This window comes from Ursus arctos, unplaced genomic scaffold (genome assembly GCF_023065955.2).
Source record: "Ursus arctos isolate Adak ecotype North America unplaced genomic scaffold, UrsArc2.0 scaffold_2, whole genome shotgun sequence".
Classification (NCBI taxonomy): Eukaryota; Metazoa; Chordata; class Mammalia; order Carnivora; family Ursidae; genus Ursus; species Ursus arctos.
The window spans coordinates 66,558,507-66,572,031 of record NW_026622874.1 but is presented as its reverse complement, the minus strand read 5'-3'; positions in this window follow the sequence as shown (position 1 = coordinate 66,572,031).

Sequence of the window (13,525 nt, the reverse complement as noted above, 5' to 3'; positions counted from 1 at the left end):
CGCGGAGCAGCCACAGACGCGGGTACTGCCAGAGAGCTCAAAGCTGCCCCAGGGACGAGCACAGATCAAACAGCGTCAGGGTCCACCCACAGAATATCACGGGTGCAGAGAAAGTCCTACAGAATGGCAGCCAGGAGACAAGACAGAAACCCGGGGGAGAACTTGGATCAGGACAACAGGAGCTGGTGGTGTCTGGATGCCAAGCACCACGGAGAAACGCCATCATGCTGGGGTCCCCACTGGGAGGGGGTCGCCAGGAGGGGGACAGTGACGCTGCCCCGTGTCGGGCTGGATTTGCTGCTCTTGGTGCTAAGTGCCCCCGTGTGACGTGGTGACCAGAGTCGGGGGAGGGACAGTAACTCAAACAGGGCAAGGTGTGATCTCTGGGGACAACTGCCTTTCCAGACAAAGCCAGGGGTCCCTCGGTTGGAAGGGGCGTTCCTGGGTTTGGAGGGCCCACCTTTCCCCGGGTGTCCAGCTGGGGGGAGGGTCTTCTGGGGACGTTTAGGCAAGGGCCGGCTCAGGCTCGCCCCCACAGGTAGATCAGCCTGCTTGTCTCTGTGCCCCAGGCCCCTGCTCACATTTTGGAAAACAACACTCAAGAAGGGGCTTCCAGCTCACTCTGCGTGGGATCCCAGGGTGCTGGGTGGGGAAGAGCCCCCCGAAGGTGTTCAGTTCACCCGTGGGGGGAGCAGCGACTGTCAGCTCAGACCTCCCTGGCACAGGGCCTGGGTCCCCGGCCTGTGGCAGGTGAACGTGAGCTTGACCCTAAAAAGGCTGCTCAGGGCTCCCCTGAGACCCGCTCCCAGGTGCTCTGCCAACCCCCAAACACCCCAATTCCTCACACTGCACAGCAGTAAAGAACAAAATTAGCCCGCTGTGGTCGCGCCCGCCTCTGGGAACATAATTCTACAGGAGCCATTATTCAGAAGCGGCAATCTTCTTAGTCACAGAAATTACACTCGTGGAAAATTGTCCCTGGGGCCCTTTCTCCCGCGGCGGGGGATTTAGTGGAGGGGAGAGATGTGGAATCAGCCGCGGGCCAGCACCAGGGGTCTCCGACCCAGGGGTCCCCACTGACGCAGCACAAGGAGCGGACCCCTGGCTCACTTCTCAGAGCCCTGGCGCATGCAAAGTCGCAGATCACCTCAAAAAGCCCAGGTGTGCAAGCTGCCGCGTGCTGTGCCTGCCACACAGTGGGCACCAAATAATGGCTCCCACCCGCCTGCCACAAACAGCCCAGCCTCTTCTCCCTAGTGTCAGGAAAGGGGTCTGCCCTGGGCTCCAAGGAGAAGGGGGCCAGAGGCTTCCCAGAGGCTCAGTGCCCCGTGCTGCACAGCCTCTTCCAGACTGGCCCCACAAGAGGCTGGCAGGAGAGGGCCTGCCTCCTCCACCCACGGGCAGCAGCAGCCGGGAGTGGCTCAGTGCCCCTGGGGCAGCGCCTCACCTGGGAGTTCCCCCTACCTGTGCGGGGCAGGGGCAAACACTGGGCATGGTCCAACACCCCCGCGTCCAGGCTTGCCTCCCCCATGGGAGGCCCCGTCTTGGGCCTGCAGCCAAAGGCAACTCCCTACCGCTCCCCCAAACATGCCTTAAAGGAGTGGTGTCTCTTCCCCAGGAGGGGAGACTAAGGTGGGCGAGGGCTGGCTCGGTGCAGCAAACAGGAGGCTGGCCAGCGGAGCCCCCTCCTCAGTCCCAGCAGGGATTCCGGGACCCACAAGATGTTTCCAAGGCCGTGTTCTGCCTCCAGCACACTTTCTGGGAAATCTGGGTCATTCTACTAGGAACCCGTGGAGGGTCATTGTCGTTGATGCTATCAACCACGGCCCACTTGAGGCTCCCTGGTCCTCCCCCCGCAGGAAACTGCTCTCTGCAGAGCGGCCTCACTCTCGGGCCTGCTGGGGCTCCTGGCCCTAGCCCTTCCTCAGGGCTCCAGGTCAGCTTCCAGGCCTGGGACAGTGTGCCGGGCAGCTGGGCAGGCGAGGCCCCGGATGGACCCTGGGTGAGGAGACAGCACATAGGCGAACTTCCAGGGCGTGCGCTCCCTTCTGGGGAAGGACGGGGAGGGCTCCAGGGCACCGCTGCCAAGCCCTGGAGATGCGGGGCTCCGTTCCCAGGACCCCTAGAAGTTGGGCCGGCCCTTCCCGCCGCCGACCCGCATCTCGCCGCCCACCTCCCTGGGGGCGCCATGGCGGACCCCACCTCAGGGGGCCCGCGCCCCGGCCCCCGCGCGCACGCGCCCTCGGACTTGCTTCCTCTCACGCCCAGCGCCTCCCGCTCGCTACGCGTCTGCTGCCCACACCCACCCCCCAAGCCACGGTCTCGGCACGGAGGAACCCACCCCAGGCGCGCCGCCCACCTTCCGCCAGCCTCGGGGCGAGCCCGGTGGCGGCGCCCACTGCGAGGAGCATGGGCCTGCAGAGGCGCGGCGGGCACAGTGGCGGTCCGAGTCTCCCTGCTGCTTCGGCCCCGACCCCGGCACACCGGGTCCAGCAAGGGTGAGGGAAGCCAGGGAACGGGAGGGGATGGAACGCCCGAGGCTGGGGAGCGGACGCAAGGGCAGGGGAGGCACCCGGGGCGGCGGCAGGTAAACCCCGGGGGGAGCGCAGGGAAAGCACGGGGGACAGGGGGTGCCTCAGGCAGGGGACGCGCGGCAGGACCAGGGACCAGGCCTGCGCGGGGCCTCGCGCAGGGTAGTGAGACCCCCCCCCCCCAGAGGATAATTGGGATCTGCGCGGGGGCCCTAGCGAGAGCGGAGGGCAGGGGCGCGCGGCACTCACCCGGCAGCGGCGGGAGCCCAGTGCCCGCGCTGCGCTCGCTCCGGGCTCCGCTCTCGGGGCTCGGGGCGCCGGCTGGGAGGCGGGGCGAGCGGGGGGAGGGCGGGGCGGGGCAGACACTAGGCTCCCAGAGCCCTGCGCCCCCGCGCCCCTCCGGTCTCTTCCTGGTCCTTCCCCAAGCCGGCGCACGTTTGTCCCGCAGCCCTTGCCCCATCCACTCCAAGAAGAGGGGCGCCCCCAACTCATCCTCTGTCTGTCCTGGCTACAAACCTGAGCTTGGAGGGTCCTGCCCCGTAGCTCCCTCCTGAAAGTCTAAGGATGGGGAGGTGGTCCTCCCTCGGGAGAAGCGCTGGAGGTCTATGTCTGACGGATGGAATGCCAGAGATGGGGGTCAGGACCATGCCCCAGCTGGCTGAATGGTTTGGGGATTCCCAGGATGTTGTTTTCACTCTGTAGGGTCTCCCCTTTGCAGGAATCACAGTCACCTGATCAAAACACAGATGCAGGGTCTCACGCCTAGTTGGACTTGGTGGGGCAGCAGGTCTGAGAATCTGCATTTCGGACAAGTTTCCAGGTGCTGCAGATGCTGCTGCTGGTCGGGGCGGCCTCACTTTGAGCTCCTGAGTTTAGCCAGTAGGCAGGAGAGCTGGGTGGGTGTCTGCACATGCCCCACACCAGGAAGCGGCTCTCCGCGCCCTGATCCAGACTGCATCTCGGAGAGCCTGGCCACGGGCTGAAAGAAGTGAGGTGCCCCTAGAGGGTGGAAACCCCAAGACACCAGAGCCCTTGCCCAGGCTCATACCGTGTGTTGGGCAGGGGGATGGCAGCGGTTGACCCTGTATTTAGAGGTACTTTTCTTCTTTATGCTTTTCTGAGACGTTGCACCTTGTGCAAGAAGGATGGCTTATGTGTTCAATCGAGGAAAGCACTTACAGAACCAGAGACCAGCCTGGAGGCAAGCACCTGTTTTCAAGCAGGCTCCACCTGGGGAGGCTGGGCTGCTCCCTGGAGCACATGGTACCCCCTCCCCAGCCAGACGTAGACCCCATGCTCAGCGGGTCTCCCACCCCAGGCCATCTCCCGTGTCCTTCAGCTCCCCTCCCCAAGGGGATCACACAGACCTCACTCCTGTGGATACAAAGCCAAACACCCAAGGAAACACGGAGCCCGAGAGAGGGACCTGTTCCCGCGGCCTGTCTGCCCACTGAGGATCCCTGCTGGCCTTCCGATGGCAGCTGCCACCCTGGCCTGCCGATGGAGACGCAGCTGCCCACACAGAGGCTGCTGTCCTTCCTGATGTCCTGCGGGGAACCGTGGCCGCAGAAGGTCATGTGGTCCTGGCGACTCAGGACCTGCCCAATGTCTGCCCGGAAGCTGAGGTCCAAATGTCCCCCTGGGCCTGTGCGGGGGGTGCCGTTGGTGGAACGGGTTGGCAAGCTAGGGCTGGGCGTCACGTCCTGTGGGGTTTGCCAGCTGAGAAGGGGACCACATGAGCACACATGTGTGGCCTGTTGCAAACTCAGCAGCCTCGTACAAACCCTCTGGAATTGTTTCGGTCCTGGCGTTCCCGGGTGCCCAGCCTGCCCTGGGTGATGCAGAGGTCACTGTGGACAAAACAGACAAGGCCTATCCCACGAGCTCCGAGAGTGGCAAAGAGAGGTATTTAATGGGGGTGCTTTTAAATCATCATAAATACCGTGTGGAAAGAAGCAGGGTGCGGAGGAAGAGACAGTGTGGGGACAGGAAGGCTAGGGACAGCCTCTGTAAGGAGGGGCCTGACTCTAGTGAAGTTAGGAACAGATTCAGACAGAGGGAACATCAGATGCAAAGGTCCTGTGGCAGAAGTGAACTTGGCGTGTTCATGTGGCTGGATAGGTGAGCAATGGGGTCAGTGTGGGAAAGGGGCCAAAATGTTAGGTCCAGGCCCCAGCAAGGGGTGTGATCTGATGCTGAGAATGACTGAAGGAAGGGCCTTGGGGGGGGGGGGGTCTGAGCGTGGTGGAGACCACTGGGTTTGTGCCTGGAGATCATACTCAGGGGCCACTCCAGCCTGAATGGTCAGCTCTGTCCTCCATGTGCACGGAGCTCAGGGTGTCTCTGGGTCACAGCCCACGGAGGATGGTGGCAGTGCCCTGGGGTAAGGTTGTGGTCCCCCTGTGGTCACTATGAGCCATGTCCTGTGAGCTCTGGCTCCTAGAGCTCAAGCCATCTTGCCCCATGCGGGGTCTACTCCCTGCACATTCCCCGCCTGGGGCCAGGCGCTGGGTGGGTACAGGAGTTGGAGGCCGGGTCTCAGGGCCCCTCCCCTGAATCTGCCCCATATAAGCCCTTTGCCTTTCCAGCTTCTCTGGGGATACCTGGGCTCCCTTTGCCCAGCCTGCAGCAGTGTCTTCTCCAGGCAGATCCCCCGAGAACCATCCTGAGGCCCCCCAGTACCCTCCCCCACCCCAGTCTGCCTGGCCCCTCCCTTCAGCCTCTTCCCTGAAGAGGAAGGGCTGCATCCAGCTCCTGCCAGCCAGACCCCAAGTTCAAGAGGCCCCCAAAAGTCCTGGGGTTCCCCAAGCAGCTTCCTCGCTCTCACCGCCCTGGGGGTGCAGGCTCCTGTGGGGGAGTCAGTGGCTGATGTGCAAGAGGGACACAGCCTTGTGGGTGGGTGGGTGCTTGGCGTCAGGCCGGGACGCCGTGGACAGCCCGCCACCTGGGCGGTCAGCTGCGTGCTGCTGCGGGCTGCAACAGGAAAGGAAAGAAGGTGCTGAGAGAGGTGGCCTGTCCTGTTCCCCTGCTGCCCCATGCTCCTGGTGTGAGTCCCTAGGCTGCTGGAGCAAGTGAGGGGACATCTGGGTACACTGTGCAGAGGTCAGGCCAGCACTGGCGAGAAGGCTGAGGATTAGTGGCAGCTAGGAGCCATGGCAACAGGATAATGGCCTGATGGTCTCCCCAGGGACAGCCACAGCCCCCCCCCCCCCTCCCCCGGGTAGGGACCCCCCGTCCTGGCTGTGAGCTCCGCCATGGCTCTGTGATCCCCCCCACACCCGTGCAGGGGCTGAGGTTGTAGCTGTGGGACGCGGAGTCCAACCCCCCTCCCCTCGCAGCCACGCTGGCCCCCGCCTGTGCCACTGGCGCTGAGGCTCCCTGTGATTATTCACCAGCCATGGAGGCTGACTCCAGTTCACCTGGAGACACCCCGGAGGCCCCTGTGTGTGTGTCCCCAGGAAAGTCCCCGGGCTGGGGCGGGCCCTGGGGAGGCAGGTGTGAGGCATTGTCTGTCCTCTGACTGGGCAGGCCTTTCTCCACTCCTTGGAGACCATGCTGCCTCCACCACCGAATCTTTGTCCTAGCTGTGTCCCTGCTCAGCACACCCCAGTTAATTAACCTGTCTACTCAAATGCCCCTTCCTCCAGGAAGCCCCCCTGGCCTGTTCACCCTGGTTCTTTGTTCACTCTGCCACCCGCTGCTCCCAGACCACGTCCCCTTGGTGATGTCCGTCCTGGTTGTAGAACTTGTGAGTGTTCGCTAGTGAGTGTCTGCCCCCCACTGCCCTGCAGGCTCACGGGAGGCACTGAGGTTGGCTGCCCTTCCTGGCCATGGTCTCGGGCTTCAGTGGGCACTGGGTGACAAGGCACTTTGAATGCAGCGTCCCAGACCACCCCAGCCTCACCCTGTGGCCACTTATTGAGTATCACGTTGTGCCTGGCACCATCCAGACGTGGGTATGGAGTGGGGTGCAGAGCCCCAGCCCCTGGTAAAGGGGCCGCAGCCTGGCTCAGCTCAGGGGAAGAGGAGGATGAGGTGTTTGGGTGGAATGCCCCCCAGGAGACTTGGCATCTGGCACTGGTGAGAACCCCTGCACCTCCCAGGACATTTCCGGGTCCTCACCTGGCCCCACCCCCGCCAAGACAGCTCTTGCCTCCCAGGGGCTGCACTGCCCAGGTGAGGCCTCAGGCTGGGGCCTCAGCTGGGGCCCCACCCTCTGGTGGTCAGGACCAGGCAGGGTTTGCTCTGCCATAGCCCCCCCCGGACACTGTAGAGGGTCATGGTGGAGCCCTGTGGCCAGACCCCCCGATGGAGGGCATGTACCAGGGCCTGTGAGAGAAGGGGGCCAGACACCAGGTGGGCCCCGCTGCCCAGCACACATGGAACCCTCCCCATCCTGTGGCCTGGAAGCAGGACACAGAGCTCTGCAATTCCTCCTTCAAAAATGGGGAATCTGAGGGCAAGGGGCTTGGCTGGGCACCGAGCAAAGGTGGGCTTGGGTCCAAGTCTCTGGACACAGTCTGGGGCCTGCTCGGGCCAGCCTGCTGTCCCTCGTGTGGCGGGCCTCTGCAGGGGGGAGGAGGGGACAGACTTAGTTTGTCCCGCCCTGCGTGCAGCTGCCGTAGCCCCCTCCCCCCAGTAGGACCCTCCTTGTCCAAGAGGCTGAGTCCCTAAGAGGCCAGGCCTGGCCTCCACTCAGGCAGGGCCTGGATCATCCCAGGGGAAGCATCTCAGGGTGACTCAGCAGCCCCACTCTTGCCAGAGACTCACCATACGGCGGGACTGACTTCCCCCACCTCCCCACCGGCTGTGCTGGGTGGCCTTCGGGCCGCTGCATCCCTGGGACGTGGGCTCAGGCTGGGCAGGGTGGGGAAAGCAGCTAAGGCCTGCCCACGGGTGATGCGGCCATTACCATGGCCGACGTTATGCCTGGGTGCCGGGCGCCGGATCCTGGGGCAAGGCCAAGCCTGGCACCGGCTATGGCTGTCAGCTCTGACTCAGTGGTGGGTGTGAAGGCAGGCCACGGGAAGGCAGGCCACGGGAGGGAGGAGGGAGGCGGGGAGCTTCCACAGTTAGCCGCCGCATGAAGTGGGGAGTATCACTCCCCCGCTTCCCGAGGGTGCCATGGACCCTGCAGAGACTAGCCACGCACCCGGCCTGAGCCCAGAGCGGCTGCAGGGGCTGGGGCTTCAGGAACAAACAGGCCAACACTGACCTCCCCGGCACACGGACCGTGAGCACAGACATCGTCCCCCTCCCTGACAGTGCAGGAGAACGCGGCAGAGCCAGCATCCCGCCCTGCCCCACACAAACACCGGAGCCTTCCTTGCTGACGTACCAAGGGGGGTGACAAGGAGAGGGACAGACAACGCACCCCAACTGGGAGAGAGGCCAAGAGGCAGCACGGCTCCAGCAGATTCCACGTGGCCGGCAGTACATGGCTGCCCCCCCCACATGGGGCAGCCTGCTCTGGACTCGGGGTGGATCCACCGCCACCACTCTGACCTCCTGGGACTCAGGGACAGGAAACACCCGAAGGAGATGGGCACAGGGCAAGCTCCAGGCCCTGGGAGCAGCTGGCCGGCAGGGCCCCTCTTCCGGGGGTCCGGGGCTGGCCCGCCGGGGATGCGAGACGGAACACAAGATGGCCGGCCGGCCACATGTGATAGGAGAGCTCTGGCCCACACGCGCGCACGCCCAGACCACAGCCTCCGCACAGAATGGTGCCGTCAGTCACCTCAGCGACCCTACGCTGTCCCTACTCTGCCCACCCCGTGTGTCCCCAAACCCATCACGCGGGAGGCCTACCTCCGCTCAGCCACCCCCGCCTTCCTGAGAACGCACGTGCGGCGGCCCACTCTCCCACCATGATGCTCCCCGCTCCCCAGCGCACCTTGGATTCTCTGCCGCTTGGACATGGACCGGTGACGGTGGCTGGCTCCTCGTTGGGGCCGGCTCTCTGTTCCCGCGTGGGTCCAGAGCCGGTCGGGCAGAAGCCTGGACCGGCATCTCCGAGGGGGGGCGCCCTCCTGGCCCTGAGCCCACAGGAGCCATGTGATCCGCGGCTGTGTGACATCAGAGCTGAGCCGGCGCCTGGGAATGGCTGCGTGCGCGTGGGTCCGGGTCAGAGGCCATGTGCTGGGGGTATTGGGAGGAGAGACAGGTGGCTGGCCCTGTCGTCTCCCAGGACCCCACGCCACGTGAATCTTGATCTGCTTCCTAATTTGATCTTTGAACCAGTGTTTTCTAAGTGAGGTCTGATAGCACAGCGGTGCTGGGGGGCTGACCTGGCTTGTTCCCCTCGCCCTGCGTGCGTGTGGCTCCCGTGATGGCCCCTGAGCGCACAGGTGGACCCACGGCTGCCGGCGCAAAGGGCCACAGAGCGGGGCTTAGCACGAGCGGAGATGTGCGCTCTTGCTGTCCGGAGGTCAGACGTCTAAAATCAGCAGTCAGCAGGGCCGTGCTCCCTCCAAGGCTCTTGGGCGTCTGCCCGGACATTGCCTCTCCCCGCATCTGGTGTTGGGGCGATCCTTGGCGTCAGCCCCTGCCGATGACCGCCCGCGGCCTCCCTGTGTCCGTGTCTCTCTGTACCCCTGCTCTTTGGAAGCCGCCAGTCATTGGATGCAGGTCCTGCTAAACCTGGGAGGATTTCACCTGAAGGCCCTTGATTACATCTGCACAGGTGCTGTTTCCAAACAAGGTTCCAGGTGGACATAAATTTGGGGGGATACTTTCCCCCACCACACACGGAGAGCGTGGGATGTGTACGACGGGTCAAGGTGGCGGGCAGCGAGCCGGCAGCCCGCCCCGCTGTCTGTTGGCATCAGAACGTGCGTGGGATGCGGGAAGCAGGTGGTGGTGCTCTGAGACACGTGTGGCTGGGGACCCCGTGGCCTCTCTTCCTTCGCAGGTGAGTTCGTGTGAGCCAGCCTCAGTGACATGGTGACACAGAGGAGAGAGAGACGCAGCACCCATAGCCTCCCCACCACGGGGTGCCTCCCCTCCCCAGCAGGCTGGAGCGGGCGCGTGGAGCCACGTGCTCACCCCAGAGCGCAGGTGCGCGCGGGGCCGTGGAGTGAGCGCGGGGAGAGCCAGGCGATGTCACTGACCAAGGGAGGGCTCTTGCCGCTGCGTTTACTGGGAGAGCGATGAATGGCAGAATTCAGGCTAATAATTTAAATCTTTAATTTGTCCTTACTTACAGCAATGTTAAGTAACCCCATGAAAACCCCGGGCAGGACAGCAGCGTGGCTGGAACCGGCGAGACGTGGGCTCTGCGTCGGCGACGGCCGGGGTGATCTGGCCAGCGTCTGGAGCGGGGATGACCTGCCCCTGCTCTGCAAGGGGCTTGGGCTGGCGTTCGTCTCTGTCCCCACCAGGAGCCCCCTACAGCGGCCTCGGTCAGCCAGGACGGAGCCCTGGGGGTGGGGCGCCCACAGACACCGGCCTGGCCAGCCTGCCGCCGAAAGCCGGAACTAGACCTTGTTTGTTTTTGATGAGCGTATATCCATATGTACTTTACATTTTAGGGCAGTGTTAGGGTTACAGAAGACGGGGCCGTCTGCACCGTGTGTCCACATGCCTCTCTCGCACACACGCATCGTCTCTCCCAGAGCGACACCTTGCAATTCTGTGATACGCTGTCACTGAGTTACGGTGACTGGTAATACGGACACACGATTCTTAACCGAGAGCCGCAGTTCCCGTCGGGGTTGGTGCCTGGCGCTGGGCGCTCTGGGGTGCGAACGTACGGTGACGTGGAGCCCCCTCATGGTGTCGTACAGAGTAGCGTCACCGTCCGGAAAATTCCCTGCCTGTTCATCCCGTCCTCTCCCCTAACCCCAGACACGGCTCTTTCTCCCCCCACAGAGCTTTTGCCTTTTCCAAAACGTCACGTAGTTGGAATCATCCGGCGTGCGCCTTTTCTCGTTGGCCTCTTTCACTCGGTGATATAAGGTTCCTCCACGTCTTCCCACGGCTCGTAGCTCCCTTCTTTTGCCCCGAATGATAGTCGGTTGTGTGCATGGACGACAGTCAGTCTGTGCAGCTGCCTGCTGAGGGACGGCTCCGTTGCTCCCGGACACCTGTCTCTCTAAGGAGGGCAGTACTCACGCGGTACCTCCCCGCTGCCCCCAGGGCCTGGCCCACCGGGCACAGGCCACCTAGGGTCCATTCTCAGAACAAGAATGTCTCCCCCTGGCCCAGGCCGGGCACGGGGCAGGCATACTCCAAGGTCTCGGCTAGTGTTGGCTGGCCAAACGGGTCTTGCCCAAAGAATGCTAGTCCTGGGGCACCTGGGTGGCTTAGTGGGTTAAGTGTCCGATTCTTGGTTTCAGCTCAGGTCGTGATCTCAGGGTCATGAGACTGAGCCCCGAGTCGGGCTGTATGCTCAGCGGGAGTTGGCTTGGATATTCTCTCCCTCTGCCCCTTCCCCTGCTTTCTCTCTCCCAAGTAAATAAATAAATATTTAAAAAAAAAAAAAAAAAAAAGGAATGCTGGTCCTGGAAACCAGGGGGCAAATATGTCAACTTTCTGGGCAGTGGAGCCCTGCCACCTCCTCCAGGAAGCCCTCTTCCTCGGATTATGGATTATGGGTTCTCCCGTGTTAAAGGGCCCAGCAAAATAGTATCCCCCTGAAATTCATGTCCACCCAGAACTTCAGAATGTGACCTCATTTGTAAACAGGGTCTCTTCATATGTAATTAGTGAAGGATCTGGAGATGAGGCCCCCAATCCAATGACAAGTGTCCTTATAAGAGGCCCAAACGCACAAAGGAGAAGCCACATGAAGACGGAGGCAGAGACCAGACGGACGGAGGGACATGGCGGCCAGCCCAGATCGTCTGGAGCCGCCAGAAGCTGGAAGAGGCAGGGAGGAGCGTGCCCTGGTGCCCCCCTCCTCCTGGGCTAATCCCCTGCACCTTCCCTGGGCCCTGGCCTCCCGCGGAGTCCTCGCAGGTGGCGGTCCACGTCCCGACGGCTGCCTGATCCCCTGTGGCCCCAGCTCCCGGGTGGAGGGAAGGGCTGCCTGCTGCGGGGCAGGGAGAGGCGCAGCTGCACCTCGTCTCGCTCTCCCCCTGCCCCGACGCCGGTCGCTGCTAGCGTGCACATGCTGCCGGTTTGCACCATATCCGAGTTTGGGGGTCAACACACGCGAAGCCCGTTCGAGTTGATTCCCCACCCGGGGCAAATCAGGAGCGTGCTCTTTGCTTCGTCCACATCAATCAACTTTTACATCGACAAAAAGTTCATTTTGCTCGTCGGATGCCAATGGCACGCGCTCTTTCCTAACACGCCAGAATCGAGGGACTCCAGTACCACATCTGTTTACATCTGAAAGCCGAATGGCCTCTGGAGACAGAGCTCCTCAGCAGAGAAGCCGTTAATCAGCACGGAGACAGAACTGTGCGCTGCTTGAGCTCAGGGGCAAAGCGTGGGCCCGATGGCGGCAGGGACACGGCCCGTGGGTGCCGGGTGCCCTCGGCTCCCCTCGGCCAGGTGGCCACGTCTCCCGCAGAGGAAGGCAAATGCAGGCTCGCACGAGGCTCGTCCTTGGGGGCCGGGCAGGGGACTGACGTGAGGGACAAGGCCCTCCGGGTCCAGGCAACAGAGGCGTGGCGCCGGGCCACCTGCACCCCAATAAGTGGGGGTCCCTGAGCGCCAGCCTGTGGCCGCTCTTTGGGAACACAGGCCCAGCAAAAGCTGATCGTCTCGAGAGAAAACTTTTCACGTGCACCGTGCGGTTCACACACACTGTCGGCAAGCTCCAGGGACAAACGTCCTGGGCACAGGCCACGTGGAACCACAGCGAGCCTCCTGGTGCGTCCGCGGTGTCGCATTGTCCTTGCGGCTGCCCGATGCCGGGGGTGCCGGCCACCCTTCCTCCGAGCCAGCCGACCTGCCGCGGGTCTGCGCCGGTGGGCTGTGTCTCTGCGGGTATCCGGTCCCTGCCCAGGGACGCCAGGGGCAGACGCAGTGGGGGGCCCTGCGCAGGACAGTGCTTCCGTCGGCAAACAGAAACCGTAAATGTCATGAGAACGAACAGCCATCCCAGCCGCGGTGGTGAGTTGTCTGCGTCCCCTGGGGAGGCTCCGGTTTCCTCAGCCCCACGCTGGTGCAGGCGTCACTGGGCAGGTGGCCGTGGCTAACGTCTCTAGTCAGGGGCTGTAAGTAAAGGAGAGGACCCTCCGTGCTGGGGGTGGCTCGCATCCGGCTGGTTGGGGGCCGTGAGAGCAGAACAGGCTTCCTGAAGAAGAGGGAATTTCCACCTCAAGAGAGCACTGCGTCACATGCCAGCACACGGGGATGCTGCCCTGGGGACTCAGGTTCCCATCGCAGAGACCGGGGACCCCCACGGAGGCCGCAACCGTGTCCCCTCGGTTCCCCGCTCTAGGCCCCAGGAGGGGTGGCCTGGGTCCAGAGCCTGGAGGGGACAGGCGGCAGGAGAGCGCGGGCCCTGGGAGCAGACACCATGCTGCGGGGAATTCCGGGGGGCAGCGCAAGCCGCTTTGTGTCACCAACGAGCCCGTGCACGGAGACTGCAGCCTCTGGGCGGTCACTGATGTCAGCCTAATTCAGTAGGAGCCCAAGTTGATGCCAGAGTGGTGGGGGGGAGCCCTGGGCTGGGTGGGTGGGATGCGGGAGGGCGGGAGTCGGCCAGCCCTGTGGCGAGGAGGCTAGAGGGGCTCCCCTGTGTTACCCTCCTGTGGTTGAACCGAGGACAGCAACCCAGGGGCGGGGGCTTAAAACATCAGAAAGTTACCCTCTCGGTTTGGAGAGCCAAAGTCGAAATCAGGGACCGGCAGGCAGTGCCCCCTCCAGAGGCTGCAGGGAGGACCCGTGCTGCCTCTCCCCTGTTTCTGGCCATCTTTGGCTTGTACCTGCTGCCCCCCCCCCGACTTCCGCCTCCGTCACTAAAGGGCCCCCTCCCTGCGAGCCTGCATCCAGGGCTCCCTCTGCCTACAGGAGCGCTGGTCCCTGGGGCAGGGCCCACC